This window comes from Crinia signifera, chromosome 3 (genome assembly GCF_055691185.1).
Source record: "Crinia signifera chromosome 3, ASM5569118v1, whole genome shotgun sequence".
Lineage (NCBI taxonomy): Eukaryota > Metazoa > Chordata > Amphibia > Anura > Myobatrachidae > Crinia > Crinia signifera.
Genome location: NC_139219.1, coordinates 134,522,594 through 134,538,799, shown reverse-complemented (window position 1 = coordinate 134,538,799; position 16,206 = coordinate 134,522,594). Strand labels below are relative to the sequence as shown.

The 16,206-nt window shown below is 40.8% G+C and overlaps 1 long non-coding RNA gene across 3 annotated transcripts in view; it reads left to right on the top strand.

Moving 5' to 3' along the window:
- The window catches only part of LOC146063797 (uncharacterized), a 50,998-nt gene extending 38,305 nt beyond the window's left edge, over positions 1 to 12,693 (top strand). For 2 of the 3 annotated variants that reach the window (XR_014471677.1, XR_014471676.1), the window contains exons 5-7: positions 2,890 to 3,097; positions 4,363 to 4,540; positions 12,199 to 12,693. This is a non-coding gene — a long non-coding RNA (uncharacterized LOC146063797). Of the gene's footprint in view, positions 1 to 2,889; positions 3,098 to 4,362; positions 4,541 to 5,004; positions 5,230 to 12,198 lie in introns of all 3 variants that reach the window. The other variant, XR_014471678.1, reaches the window with a different exon arrangement.
- The last annotated feature ends 3,513 nt before the right edge of the window (positions 12,694 to 16,206 follow it).

Genomic DNA, 16,206 nt, shown 5'->3' with positions numbered 1-16,206 from the left:
TCCCTAATATTTTGATATTCTGGGTTAAACCAGATTTCTCCCTCCCCACAACTATCAGTAGAGCATTGTTTTGCTGTATGATCCTGTTCCTAACGTTCCACCTCATTTTCATCTACCCCTTATTTAATTCCCTAATATTTTGAAATTCTGGGTTAAACCAGATTTCTCCCTCCCCACAACTATCAGTAGAGCATTGTTTTGCTGTATGATCCTGTTCCTAACGTTGCACCTCATTTTCATCTATCCTTTATTTAAATCCCTAATATTTTGAAATTCTGGGTTAAACCAGATTTCTGCCTCCCCACAACCATCAGTAAAGCATCATGTTGTGTTGTATGGTGCCGTGCGACATTGCATTATGCTGTATGGTTTCCATTCCTAACGTTCCACCTCATTTTCATCTATCCTGTTATTAAAATCCCTAATCATTTGAAATTCTGGGTTAAACCAGATTTCTCCCTCCCCACAACCATCAGTAGAGCATTATGTTTTGCTGTATGATCCTGTTCCTAAGTTCCACCTCATTTTCATCTACCCTTTCTTTAATTCCCTAATATTTTGAAATTCTGGGTTAAACCAGGTTTCCACCTCCCCATGACTATCAGTAGAGCATTATGTTTTTCTGTATGATCCCATTCCTAACGCTCCATCTCATTTTCATCTATTCTTTATTAAAATCCCTAATCATTTGAAATTCTGGGTTAAACCAGATTTCTGCCTCCCCACGACCATCAATAGACTATTACGTTTTGCTGTATGATCCCATTCCTAACGTTCCACCTCCTTTTCATCTATCCTTTATTTAAAACCCTAATATTTTGAAATTCTGGGTTAAACAAGATTTCTGCCTGCCCACGACCATCAGTAGAGCATTACGTTTTGCTGTATGATCCCATTCCTAACGTTCCACCTCAATTTCATCTATATTTTATTTAAAACCCTACTATTTTGAAATTCTGTGTTAAATCAGATTTCTGCCTCCCCACGACCATCAGTAGAGCATTACGTTTTGCTGTATGATCCTGTTCCTAATGTTCCACCTCATTTTCATCTTCCCTTTATTTAATTCCCTAATATTTTGAAATTCTAGGTTAAACCAGATTTCTGCCTCCCCACAACCATCAGTAGAGCATTATGTTGTGTCGTATGGTACCGTGCGACATTGCATTATGCTGTATGGTTTCCATTCTTAACGTTCCACCTCATTTTCATCTATCCTTTTTTAAAATCCCTAATCATTTGAAATTCTGGGTTAAACCAGATTTCTCCCTCCCACAACCATCAGTAGAGCATTATGTTTTGCTGTATGATCCTGTTCCTAACGTTCCACCTCATTTTCATCTACCCTTTATTTAATTCCCTAATATTTAGAAATTCTGGGTTACACCAGATTTCTCCCTCCCACAACCATCAGTAGAGCATTATGTTTTGCTGTATGATCCTGTTCCTAACGTTCCACCTCATTTTCATCTACCCTTTATTTAATTCCCTAATATTTTGAAATTCTGGGTTAAACCAGGTTTCCACCTCCCCATGACTATCAGTAGAGCATTATGTTTTGCTGTATGATCCCATTCCTAACGCTCCACCTCATTTTCATCTATTCTTTTGTTAATTCCCTAATATTTTGAAATTCTGGGTTAAACCAGATTTCTCCCTCCCCACAATCATCAGTAGAGCATTATGTTGTTTTGTATGGTGCCATGTGACATTGCATTATGCTGTATGGTTTCCATTCCTAACATTCCACCTAATTTTCATCTATTCTTTATTAAAATCACTAATAATTTGAAATTCTGGGTTAAACCAGGTTTCCACCTCCCCACAACCATCAGTAGAGCATTGTTTTGCTGTATGATCCCATTCCTAATGTTCCACCTCATTTTAATCTACCCTTTATTTAATTCCCTAATATTTTGAAATTCTGGGTTAAACCAGATTTCTCCCTCCCCACAACCATCAGTAGAGCATTATGTTGTGTCGTATGGTGCCGTGCGACATTGCATTATGCTGTTTGGTTTCCATTCCTAACGTTCCACCTCATTTTCATCTATCCTGTTATTAAAATCCCTAATCATTTGAAATTCTGGGTTAAACCAGATTTCTCCCTCCCCACAACCATCAGTAGAGCATTGTTTTGCTGTATGATCCCATTCTTAACGTTACACCTCCTTTTCATCTATCTTTAACTAAATCCCTAATCATTTGAAATTCTGGGTTAAACCAGGTTTTCGCTTCCCCGCAACCATCAGTAGAGCATTATGTTGTGCCATATGGTGCCGTGCGACATTGCATTATGCTGTATGGTTCCATTCCTAACGTTCCACCTCATTTTCATCTATCCTTTATTTAAATCCCTAATATTTTGAAATTCTGGGTTAAACCAGATTTCTGCCTCCCCACGACGATCAGTAGAGCATTATGTTTTGCTGCATGATCCCATTCCTAACGTTCCACCTCATTTTCATATATCCTTTATTTAAAACCCTAATCATTTGAAATTCTCAGTTAAACCAGATTTCTGCCACCCCACAACAATCAGTAGAGCATTATGCTGGGCCCCTCTTCACGGTGCCTAACCTAACATTTTATTCTTAGGCAGCAGCTTGCTTTAATTTTAAATCCTGATAGTTTTACATTTCTTTGTGCATTATGGTGCCTACCTGAAGTTTCTACTCCCATATCCAGCTTGCTTTTACTTAAAATATCCTAATATCCTATCCTAATAAAGCATTCCCAAACTGCCTAATGGTCCAAGTTTTCAGTGGACCCAGTTTTGAATGTTGCCTTACATAATGCGTAGACTTCCTGTAGAGTTGTGCCATTTATTTACAATTTGTAGTTTTACATTTGTTTTGAGATTGAATGTTTCTTTTCCACTTCTCACAGCTACGATATTGCATATTGTTATATTGGGTTACCTGAAAGAAAATTGAGCGCTTCATCCATTGGAAATGTTGCAAAGGGAAGCCAATGCCTTCAAACACTGGATGTTATGGACAGCTCTTGTGGACATTACAAGCAGGCACCAGGAGACAGTGTTGCCTAATGAGTCCCTGAAGCTGCCAGACAATAAGTTATGGGTTTGAATGCACAGGTAAATATATCCTGTATTAAGTTCACATAACTAGCTGTTCATATTAAATATCCTGCTTGTATGTACTTAATATGCAAAGGTTTCTACGACTATTTGGATCATAAAACCAGAAGTATGGCATCCTGCTTTGTGATGCTATGCTCTAAGCTACCTTCCTGACAGTTTCAGTCCTATGTCTAGCTTATTTGTACTTAATATACAAAGTTTTCTATGAATATTACAGTAAAAAAACACAAGTATAGCATCATGATATGTGGTGATGTGCTATAAGCTACCTTTCTAGAGTTTGCGGTATTGTAATGTACCCGCTTTTCCATAATAAACTATAATAAGAGGTTCCCATTCTTGGTCTTCAAGATTAGTACCACTGTTTATTCAGTTCTGTATGTGGACATCCTTTAAGAGGTTTTCCAATTTTACATGCAATTTTATGGGTACTTGTGTATTATCATGGTGCCCACTAAGCAATTTAGTGGGCTATTTTTCGTAGGAAAATCGCATCGCATGAACCATTTTAAGGGCTATGCGATTTTCCTTTAAGTTGTTCACTGCTCTCTCAGCCCCGGGGAATCGCACCGCACCTCCCGCAAAATCGCATTGCATGCGATTTCATAGGGTGTGCGATGCCATTACATTAGCTATACCATAATATCATTGTATGACATACAATGATGTTTTAGGCCCCCACTATCCACGCAACCCCAAAGCGTGGCAAGCGCAGCGGAACACTTCCTCCGATCTTTTCATACCCCCACTATGCACATCGGCGTGGAGTTTACTCTATATAGTGTGGTGAGCGCAACGAGCCACCAAGCCCGAAGCGTGGTCGAGCGCAGCGGAATACATTTTAAGTAATCCGCGTGCGTTCGCCACGCTTTGAGCATGGTGGCTCGCTGCGCTCGCCACACTATATAAAATCAACTCCATGCCATCGCCGATAGTGGGGGAATGTAAACGTCATAGGACACGTTCCGCCGTCGCTCGCCACGCTTCGGGGTACGTAAAACATATTATGGTATAGGTAATGTCATGGCATCGCACACCCTATAAAATTGCATGCTATTTTGCGGGAGGTGCGATTCGATCCCCCGGGGCATACAGAGCAGTGAATGAATTGCATTAAAAATCGCTTAAAATGGCCGATGCGATTTTCCTGCGGTGCTGTACGTAGGAAACTTGGGCGCCGTGATAATACACAAGGACCATTTTATGTTTAGATTTTATTATTGTTAGCTCTTCTTACTTACTACTCTTGTATATTTTAGGGTTTTGGGTGCCTGAAAGAAAATGGTTTGCTTCATCTATTGGCAATGCTGCAAGAGAGCCAACGTTTTAAATCTCTATGGATGTCATGGTGGTGGACATTACAAGTGTGTTTAAGGATTCAGAGCTGCAGCTGATTAATTTTCTGATGCTGTACAAAAAGTTTACTGCAATGCACAGGTAAATATACCACTTCACATAACCATCTTCCTTTCATATCGTAATCTGTCCCATTTACAGCTTGGTTTCATTTCAAATCTTGGTTGTATTTCAGAATGTAATCGCTCAAACTATGGTTGGTTGTTCCACATCCAGCTTACTTTTCTGCATTATCCAGATAGTTTAATGTGCTTGGCTTAGCCAATTTTCACCATCCCTTCAGCAATCAGTAGGCAATCATGCTGTGCTTTTTGGTGCCATGCGCCATGGCATTATGCTGTCTGATTATTTTCTAGATTTCATTTCACTGCTTGCCTCCCTTTAAAATCCTAATTTTTTCTTTATTTTTCTCTAAAAGTAATGTGTTTCCCTGTGTGGTATGATGCTCTCCTTGTGTCCTTTATAAATTGTGGTGTGCCAATCTATTAAGATTTTCAGTACTAGTACACTCTCTAAACCATATAAAACTTTCCTCCTCTCACTAGGGCAGCTACTCTCTTAAATATTTGACTTTTTTTGGGTACTTGAAAGAAAATGGCTTACTTTATAAAAACACTGGCAAAGTTGCAAGAGGATGGCAATGTCTACACACACTGAAGATATTATTAGATGGCTTTGTGGTGGACATTACAAATAGGCATTGGGTACATTGCTGCAGACTATTGAGTCTATGAAGCGGATGAAAGATGTTTATGGACTTCAAAACACCAGTAAATATGCTTTCTACATTTTGCGTATCTAGATTCTGTTTTTTCCCCATAATTGTACCTTTTTTTTTTTTCATTTGCTTTTATTTAAGACCCTAATAATTTGAAATTCTGGGGTAAACTAGATTTCCGCCTCCCCATAACAATCAGAGCATTATGTTATGCTGTATGATTCCATATAAAAACAGTGGTGAGAGCTGCTCAATCTAACTAGTAATGCTCCTCAGGTGCTGCAAGGGAGGGGGATTTAACCCCCAGCACACCAAAGGGCATTAGTAATAAGATTTGAAAAACTAACATAATAGAGGGTCATTCAGAGAGCTTAGTTACATATATTTTTGCAAAGGTATGATTCCATACCTGAATGAAAGAAAATAATTGTCTTGGTGTGGTGCACCATAAATAAAAGAACAATCACAATAAAATGTTACACTTAATGAGTTTTTTTTTTTTAAACTGTGAAATATATTACTACACATGAATGAGACAAAGAGAATTTCATGCAAATTAAAACCGAACGTTCGGCGTAATCCTGTGTACCATAATATTCCCCTTTATAAGGTGTCTTTTAGATACTGCCTGTGTACGTGTTTCTAAGACTATAATGGTACAACTCTTTTGCTTTGTACTCACGGTGAGATTTCCCAGGATGCACAGCTCCTCTTCCCTATAACACTGCTTCCATGCTCCTCAGTTTTTTGTTGGTGCCAGCAGGAAGCTGGAGCACCTTTTATTCAGCAGGGATTGCCTGAGGCAATCCCAAAGAAGCTTTTTTTACTATTTTTACACAAAACTTCTTGTTTCATTGCAGCATTTACGCTGCTGAGCTACCTGTGCTATCAGTCTTACTGACGACCGCGCAGCAGCTCCATCACCCCTGCCAGCACTGAAACTCCCCCACGACCCTAGTCATGGGGTACTTCGGCAGAGGAGGAGACCGGCGGACACCAGGAATCTCAGACAGCAGCTGTGGTGGACACTGCTGCTTGTGGCAGGGACTCCACTAGACCATCGTGGCGCAGGCTGGATGTATACATCCATTTTTTTTGGGGCTCACTAGCACATGTGGGGGAAGTCCAGTACAGGGCAGGCGGTGCCAGCCTGCAGCACCTCTCCCAGCTTTGGGTGCCAATCTCCTGCAGTTTTACGGCCCTGAAAGCTGCTTTCCCTGCTCACTCAGAGACAGGCAACTATCTTCAGCAACGCAACTCAGTCTCCTGGACTTGTGAGTAGTGTCTCCCCTGTGAAAACATCCACAGCTGTAATGCTTTTACAGGCACTCACATACCACTAGTTTCCATAGAAGTGGTTGATTGTGGTACATTGGCAAATATTTGCCTCAGCTAAAATACTTTAAGCGGTATTGTGCTTGACAAAGTGCTAGTCCGTTTTTCTTTCAGCACCTGCTTATAGCTGTCCCTTACGTTTCTCATATCTTTTGAGGCAGAAGAGTCAGGTTTTATCCTCACAGGTCACATACTGCGGTTACCACTCTAGGTTTTACTATCAAGGCTATACCTATTGTGTATATTACCCTCCTCTTATGTGTTTTCAACATGACTTCTAAATGGAGGCACACTCAGTCTCCCATACGCTTATCCTGTAAGGGTTGTGCTGCAGGCCTGTCTGAGCAGGATGTTATCCAGGAAGGGTTGTGTCAATTGCTTTATTCTACCTGGCAAGTCCTCTGCCCTGGTGGCTGTACAGGAGCCTCCATATATCTATGATAAGCAGAGTAGTAAGGAAATTCAAACTATAGCCCCGGCCTGGCCTCAACATCATTGGTACGTAGACCTACAACACCGGTCAGTACAGCTGCCATTACGACAGGACCTGCTCAGCCAGGGTCCTTGTTAAATCCAGATCTTCAGCGCCTGTCTTTGATGGCGTGGCGCTTGAAATTGCCATACTAAAACAGAAAGGGTTTTCTACCAACGTCCAAACAATGATCAAAGCTCGTAAACCCGCCTTAGTGTGGATTTACTACCAGGTGTGGCACACTTATTTCTCCTGGTGTGCATCTCGCAAGTATAATATGAAAGTGTTTACAGCTAGAGTCCTTGCTTTCTTACAGATAGGTTTAGATATGGGGCTAAGATTAGCCTGGCTTAAGGTGCATATCTCAGCTCTGTCTGGTTCCAAAGGAAGATGGTATCTCTTCCAGATATACGTACTTTTATCCAGGGTGTTCTACATATACGACCACCATATGTACCTCCAATGACACCATAGGACCTGTACTTAGTGTTACAGGCTTTGGCCAAACCTACTTTCAAACTACTACATACTGTGGAATGCAAGTGGCTCACAGCGAACACTGTATTCTTTTTGGCAAAAGAGTCTGCTAGATGCGTATTGGATTTGACTGCTCTTTCATGCCCTCCGCACCCTTTTCTGATTTTCCATCCGAATATGGCGGTGCTAAGAACCAGAGCTTCCCACCTGCCCAATGTAGTCTTCAGGTTCCACATCAAACAGGAAATAGTGGTCCCCGTGTTCAATTTGGAAGATCTTTCCCCAGCTCCTTGGATATAGTTAGGGCCCTAACTATAAATCTGGATCATACTACTTCCATCTAGAAATCAGACACACTCTGTCCTATATGGCTTTCACATAAAGTGCTGGCCAGCGAACAAGCAAGCTGTTGCCCGCCAGTTACACATGGTAATTCAGCAAGCCTACCAGCAAGCTGATCTTCCTCTAACATTGTCGATTCATGCACATTCCACCAGATGAGTAGTCCAAGGCTGCAAGGTGGTTGTTATCTGTCTAATCATTCCAAAGTTCTATGCATTTGATACGTTAACCTCCCAGGATGCTTCCTTTTGGTTGTCTGGTTCTTCTGAGACCTCAGGCAGGTACCCTCCCTTGAGTACTGCTTTTGGACATCCCTAATGTCACCCTGTGGGGACCATGAAACCCGAAGAAGAAACTGGTTATGGTAGATCTGCCTTAGGTAACCTTTCTTTGAGGTTCATGGGACCCCGAGGGTGACATTGGGGTTGTAGGTGGATCCAGAGGACCATGGCACCAATCAGCGAAACCTTTAAGGTTTCCCAGTATGCACGGCTCCTCTCCCCTAAAACCCCGCCTCAATGCTCAGCTCTTCAGTTTTGTTAGCCAGCCAATAGCAGGAAGCAGAGAAGGCAGAAGACAGATGAGAGCATCCTACACATTGAGTATCACTTTACCTTTACTATGATGCAAGTTTGATTAACAATTGCAGCAATGTTTTATTTGCAGTATTAAGCTGGAGAGTGCTTCATAATATTTTCTATATTTATGGACTATATTGGTTCTGGAGGACAGCCCAGTGGCATGTTTTTTGATGCAAGTGCGATCCTTTTTTGATATATCTGTGATGAGGCAGGAGGGCTAGAGTGTCCCAACGCATTTCGTCCCTTGATAGTCAGAAGGACGAAATGCGCTGGGACACTCTAGCCCTCCTGTCTCATCTAAGATAAGCACCTTACTTACTTTTTGCACCTTGAATATTTTTATTTTATTTCTGTCTCTTCATTATATTCTTAAAGAATTATCTCCGCAATTTTTTTTTAGGATAGGAATTGTATTAATTGTTTATTTTTAAATATCCCTTTTTTATTGTATGAATATCCCTATTTTTATTGTAATAATAAATGTAATCTTTTTACTCACATTTAGTGATTATTTTTAATTGGTAACCATAGCCAATTAATTCACCTATAGAGGTTCTAGGTCCATACTCAACATCGGCAAACCCTGTTCTATTTAGGGCAGGTTGCACTATTTTTCTTAAAGAGCAATAGTCGCCGCATCCTCATCTATTGAACACATTTCTTCTCTTAAGTAATTTACCATTACTTGGACTTTGAGGATTGGCTGACACCCCATAAAAAAAATAAGGGGGACATTGCCTACCATATTTATAGTAGCTGGGGATGCACAGGTGGCGCCACACATTCATTTTGTGTGTGTGTGTGTATATATATATATATATATATATATATCTTGTGGATTATCACGGCTCCCATCGCATTACCATATATAATGGCATGCGATGCGATTTTTACCGATTTTTTTTTTTTTGCCTTTTTTTTTTTACAAAATCGTATGCCATCGCATGCGATTTGATCGCATACGATTTTGCACTGAAAATCATCCAAGTGCATTGGAATTAATATTAAACATGTTCAATGGCCCCCAAATGGCATTTTTGAGGCTGTACCACCCCCACTATCAACGCAGCGGTACGCGTCCTACGACCTTTTCATACCCCCACTATCCACGTCGGCGTGGAGTTGAGAATATAAAGTGTGGCGAGCGCAGCGAGCCACCGAGCCCGAAGCGTGGCGAGCGGACACCTGTGAAGCCCGTGAGGGGACGCGGATACCTGTGAAGGTATCCGCGTCCCCTCGCGGGGCTCGCTGCGCTCGCCACACTTTCTATTCTCAACTCCACGCCGACGTGGATAGTGGGGGTATGAAAAGGTCGTAGGACGCATACCGCCGCCCCGCGCGGGCTCGCCGCGCTTCGGGTTCACGTTGATAGTGGGGGTGGTACAGCCTCAAAAATGCCATTTGGGGGCCATTGAACATGTTTCATACTAATTCCAATGCATTTGGATGCTTTTCAGTGAAAAATCGTATGCGAGATATATATATATATATATATATATATATATATATATATATATATATATATATATATATATATATATATATATATATAAAATATATATATATTTTTTTTTTTTACACACACAATTCGTTACGGCCGGCACTTGGAACCATCCATACATGAGTAGGTGCCCTCCACAATGCTATATAGAGACGAATTTCCCAAGTAAATAAGAGACACGGGTCGGCACTCAAAATAGTGAAAGACTTGTATTCAAAACATCATATAGGAAATCACACAAAAAACGTGCAAAACTTCAGCCTAAGTTGTCCGTTTCGGAGCCGAAGCCCCTTCCTCAGGACAGCTAGAAGCATCACTGTGTCAAAAAAGACAGTATAGATATAGATAGATATATATTTATCTATATATCAAAAAAGGATCGCACTTGCATCAAAAAACATGCAGCCACTGGGGTGTCCTCCAGAACCAAAATAGTATATATACAGTACTAGATACTGGCTCCTGGAGATCCTGTGATTCCTGGCTCCTGGAGACCCTGTGACCCCTTTCACTGAAATTTTTTAGCGACTGTATGTACTAACCGGGAACAAACAGCTACCTGGTCTCTGAATTAACATCCCCTTTGGATTTAGAGATATCTGCTTTCTATCCTGTGGCTTCCCACTTTATATATTTCCGTTTGAACGGAGTGACATCAGACTGAAGTTACGGGTGATCACTAGTCAGCTAAACCTGATACTGGGACCTTATACACACCATAATTGATTGGGTCATCGCCCCTGATGAAGTCCTAAGGGACGAAACGCGTCGGGCCGCGGATCTATATACGACATAAATGAAAACCTCTAAACAGTGAAAAGAAAATTGCATTACTGAATAACCATCAATAAATGCTTATTTGTTTTTATGAAATTGTTGACTTATTATATGTGTAACCTTGTAGTGGTATCTTTAGCGCACCCCTATTCTCTTTCTTTATATATATATATATATAGATATATATCTATATATATACACAGAAGCAACTGCAGCACTCATGTCACGCCAAATAAAGAGTTGAAGTCACTTATTGCTTTATCAACGTTTCTCTTTTTTTATTAGCTTATCCTGATGATGCTAATAAAGTTAGCGAAACGTTGATAGAGCAATAAGTGACTTAAACACTTTATTTGACGTGAGTGCTGCAGTTGCTTCTGTATACAAGACAGTGGACTCTGTTTGTGCATGCACCGGTTCAAAGTTATCACGGGTCATGTGAGTGCCGGACACCAGATGAGGAGAGAGAGAGAAAATATTTAGATAGATATATAGATATTTTCTTTCTCACAGCAGGCATATGTACCAACATTTCAAGACCCAACAGTCTCTTTAATCAAACTGTTCCCAAACTGTGCTCCTTGATAAAGAGACCGATGGCTCTTGAAATGTTGGTACATCTGCCTGCTATGCGACAAATCCATAACCTGCCGTTTAGTGAGCTTGTGGGAGTCCTGCATATATTCATAGGTTAGTGGGTTTTTATCCATCACGACAATGCACCAGCTCCCTCATCTGGAATTGTTGCGGCCAATTTGCATATATTGCGCAATGAATTATTGCCACATCCGCCGTATTCGCCCGACTTGGCTCCCTGCAACTTCTTTCATACACGCATGTAAGCCTGCTCAAAGCAAAAGCTTTGAAAGCTAGCTGCCTCTGTGAGAGATATGCAATTTCACTCCCTGCCAAGAGATGGCAGTGTTTCAGAGATAGAGATTCTTTTTTTTACAATTTTCTGGATTTTTATTTTTACTCCTGTTCCTAAAGGCACCCCAAAATGAAACTGAATCTTATACCAAAGAGATTGTATTTAACTGTATAACGCATTATGTACAAAACGATTAACAATGTGCTTTTTAGATTACATTTGAAGGTCACATGATTAGTTTGACAGTCAAAAGGTCAACATGGGGTCTTTTACGGTTTCTTGAGCCGAGGTGCCGACAGGCGGTATTGCATGCCCCACCATCCACTAGGACGTGGTGGGAGAATAAAATAGTGTGCCAAGCATAACAAGGCACCGTGTCCGAAGCATTGCGAGGGGATGCTGTGCACTTTAAACTGTGTTCATGTCGACTGTTGACATTCGGGTCAAAAACCAGTAAAAAAAATGTCGACCTAGACACTGTCGAACTAATGACCTGTTGACCTTTTCCCATGTCGACCTAATGGTGTCCACCATTAGGTGACTGTCGGCCATCATGCTGTAGACTAAATGATCCCAACCCATCTAGCTTCATCACAGATTTAATTGTAAATTATAAATACCAGATAGTTTGAAATATTAATACTGTATGTCTATTTTCTTTCCAGCGGAATCTTGAAATTCCTGTACCTAGCAGCCTTATGGCTTGTGACTGGAGTGATTGATTTATGGACCAACTAACAATCAATCACTTTACCTGAGCAAAGAGAGATGGTGTGTCATGGGAGAAAAGTTCTTGAAGATGGAAGTCTAAAAATAAAAAAAAATGTATTTGCTTTTGATGTCTATTATAACAAAACCAAAAATACACTGCTTAATTTTAAGCACGTTCCACCCCAGGTTTCTTACATTGCCTTTTACTGGCATTCAGCTAAATATTTTATGCAAGCAGTATCTAAGTGTTTTAACAGTTTACATAAAATGATTTTCTATATTTATTATTTATATATTATATATTTATTATTATTTTTTCTTTTTGTGTACACTTTTGTGGTAATTTTTTTCATGTTTTTGTTAAACATAGTTGCTCAACCCAGAATAACATGGTTTGAATTAGGGTAGTGATTCAATGTGGAAAATAAATTTTAATTATGAAAAAGTTACACTATGTTTCGCCTCTTTATTTATAAATAGTCTTAAGACCTGTCCGACAGACGGTCAAAAGTTTTATGCTTATACAATTCTTGTTCCACCTAACCTTCCCAACCACAGCAGCTCAAAAGCTGCTGCAGCAGGTACAGAAGATCTTAAAAACCCTCGATGAATAAGTAAACAAGTGAAAAAATAACTAACTGGGGATTGATATCACATGGATTTCACATTGATATCTACAGTGTTTGATTCACAGACCACTCTGAATGGGGGCACTTCAGGCATGCATTGGACGAGCGCAGAGGTGGTGGCTCCCTCCCAACAATTAAAACAGGGAGAGGCCACTGCAAGCACGCATTTAACCAGCGCTGGATACAGGGTGCCAAAAGTAAACTAGGGATGAGACACTTCAAGGAGGCATTTAGCCAGCGCTCGAGATGGGGTGCCAGTATTAAGCCAGGGATGGGGCATTTCAGGTGGGCATTGGATGAGCACAGAGTGGGCGGCCTCCTCCTGACAATTATAATGGGGAGAGAGCACTGCAGGTGGGCATTTAACCAACAATGGAGATGGGACACCAGTATTAAGCCAGGGATGAGACCCTGCAAGCGGGCATTTAACCAGCAAAAAATGGGTAGGGGTGTGTTACTTTCGAGCACAGCAGCCTGACCGCATCTATCACTAATGAAGGTCACCACCTTCAAAAATTCCAATATAAAAGATAGTAGGATACACACTGGTGCTATGATGTATATAGTAAATAATGTAAGGAACTCCCCTGGTATGGTGAATGTAAGGAGTCAACTGTTGGGGTTTCAATCTTCACCAAATTTCTCAAGATGGCAGTGTCTTTGCTACATATGATTTAGTTCCCATACAGTATGGTGAGTGTAACAAAGCCCCTTGCGGGCACGGTGGCTCGCTATGCTCTCCAACTATTCTATTCTCCCTCTATGGGGTTCGTGGACCCCTACGAGGGAAAATAGCAGGTGGCCATCTGGAACCCAGCTGTCGGTGTTTTGACAATCGGGATCCTGACTGTCGGGACCCCGTCCAGCACCTGTTCCCATAAAGGCATGTTTATAATGAAGAACTCACAAGATATAGCATATAATAAAGCAGGCATTCCCAACCATGGTCCTCAAGGCACACAAATAGTGCAGGTTTTCGAGATATCCAGGCTTGAGCACAAGTGACTTAATTAGTATCTGAGGGATTCTGATTAAACCATCTGTGCTGAAGCCTGGATATTACTAAAACCTTTATTGTTGGTGTGCCTTGAGGACCGTGGTTGGGAATGCCTGTAATAAAGCCTGTAAAAGTATATTTGCACAAGTTACGACCAAGAATGATGCATACCCCAAAACTCAGTCATTGCGAAGGAGACTTCCATAAAGGTATCTTTCAGATGGACGAATCAGGTTTTGTTAAAAACAGGCTTTTATTGGAGCACACCTCCAAAAAACATACAGAAAATTTTAGTAAAAGATGGGCATGTCACCCTATTGATGACACTAACAGAAAGTTCGAACATGACAACATGAATATGGAGTGCCAGATTTCCCATAGGTTCCAGGTGTTTGGGGAAATCTTCAAGTTGTTCCTGATGGTGGAATGACTTAAAGTAGGGGATCTCCTCTGCTTGTACAAACGCATTACGAACCTAAATGGTACTGTTTCAAGTTATGCAGAGGATTGTACATGCTGGTGTATTTTATACCCCACATACTGATAGAAACAGGAAGTCCAACCCACTTCCTGTTTCGTTACACAAGTTAAAAACCATATTATATTTCTAAAAATCTACAACATATTTCTGGGTAGAGTCATTTAATATAAGAGACTTTAAAATGAATTTGTGGATTAAACATTTGAAAAAAAAAACATGTTTTATCCTTGCCCATACTAAAGATGGTGTCCAGATATCAGTGTGGGCGGAAAAAAATGAAGTATATAATATTTATTAATCAAGATTGCATGGTTTAAATTTCTGGTGTATTTAAACCACAGATCCAATGAGTACATTCATAGTGTGGGCATAACATGTAAAATGTGGCGTAGTGGCCCCTGCAACCTCCTAAAATATCAGGACTTAAGGCCCTCATTCACTTGTGAGATTGGATCATTAAATCAAACCAAATCTCACATGATTTGCATACACTCCGACCCAATGCGCATTCCCATGTGCATCGGGTCTGACCCAAGAGATGAATCCTGCACATAGAATCTATCTAATCGCGGCCATGATGCACGCATCAGGGGACATTTTCCCCAGAGTGCAATTTATCGCCCGCCCTCCTGGTAGTGACTTGCTGATCTGTACTGCCCACACAGCAGGAGAGGAGGCAGCCATTTCAAACCACAATGAGCCACCAGCGCAGTAAGTTGGTAAGTATATTGTGGCTGGTTTATGTTTTGTTTTGCGTTTTTTTTGCTACCCATAGCAGATTCCCCCATCATTTGCATAGCGTGTTCCTAGAGACCTCCGTACATCATCTCCGGTACAGAGCAGATTCCCAGTTACCTCTGTCATCAGGCTGGGCGGCTGTCCTGTCCCCAGCCTATTTTCATGCAGCCTCTTGCTCCGACACTAGGCGCTCACTCGGTCACAGCTGCTTAGTCGAGGCGCTATCCCCCTATCACTACAATGTATTGGCTAAATAGCCAAATTCTTATTTATCCTTGTATCCTCGTGGCTGTTATGTTAAGGTGCCCATACACTATGCAATTTTGGACCAATTTCGACACCTTGCCCAATCGGGTAAAATTGTGCTATGAATTATTACCACATCCACCGTATGCGCCCGAATTGGCTCCCTGCAAATTTTTTCTTAAACATGCATGTAAGCCTGCTCAAAGCAAAAGTTTTGAAAGCTAGCTGCCTCTGTGAGAGAGATGTAAGTTCACTCACTGCCAAGAGATGGCAGTGTTTCAGAAATAGATTTTTTTTTTTTTTTTTTTTTTTTTTACAATTTTCAGGATTTTTTTTACTCTATAACTTTACTCTATAAGATTGTATTTAACTGTATAACGCATTTTTATGTGCAAAACTATTAACAGTGCGCTTTTTAGATTACATTTGAAGGTCAAGTGATTAGTTTGACATTTCATTAGTTTGAAAAATTGGTTTAAAATAAATCTGGGGATCCCCTACATCGTTTGTCCTGTGATAGTAATACCAGGACCCATTCTTTGAGTCTGGTGTTGGTAAATGCAATGGAGGGGGCCCACATGCCATTTTTTTTCACACGCAGGCATTCTACGAAGCAATGCCCACACCATATGCAAACTTTAGTATTTGCAACGCTATTCAAATGGGAGTGACCACAAACTACACACACACACTTGCATGCTCGCAAGCACACATGTTTACAATATCAGGCACTGCGAAGCATGCGAACATCCTCTGTGGGTGAATTAATTCGCAACTCCAACCATACGCACGCAGCCACACAATTCTCAACCATTTATTTAATGACATAATGTTCCTCATTTCATTGGTTTATTGGAACAAATTTACTAGT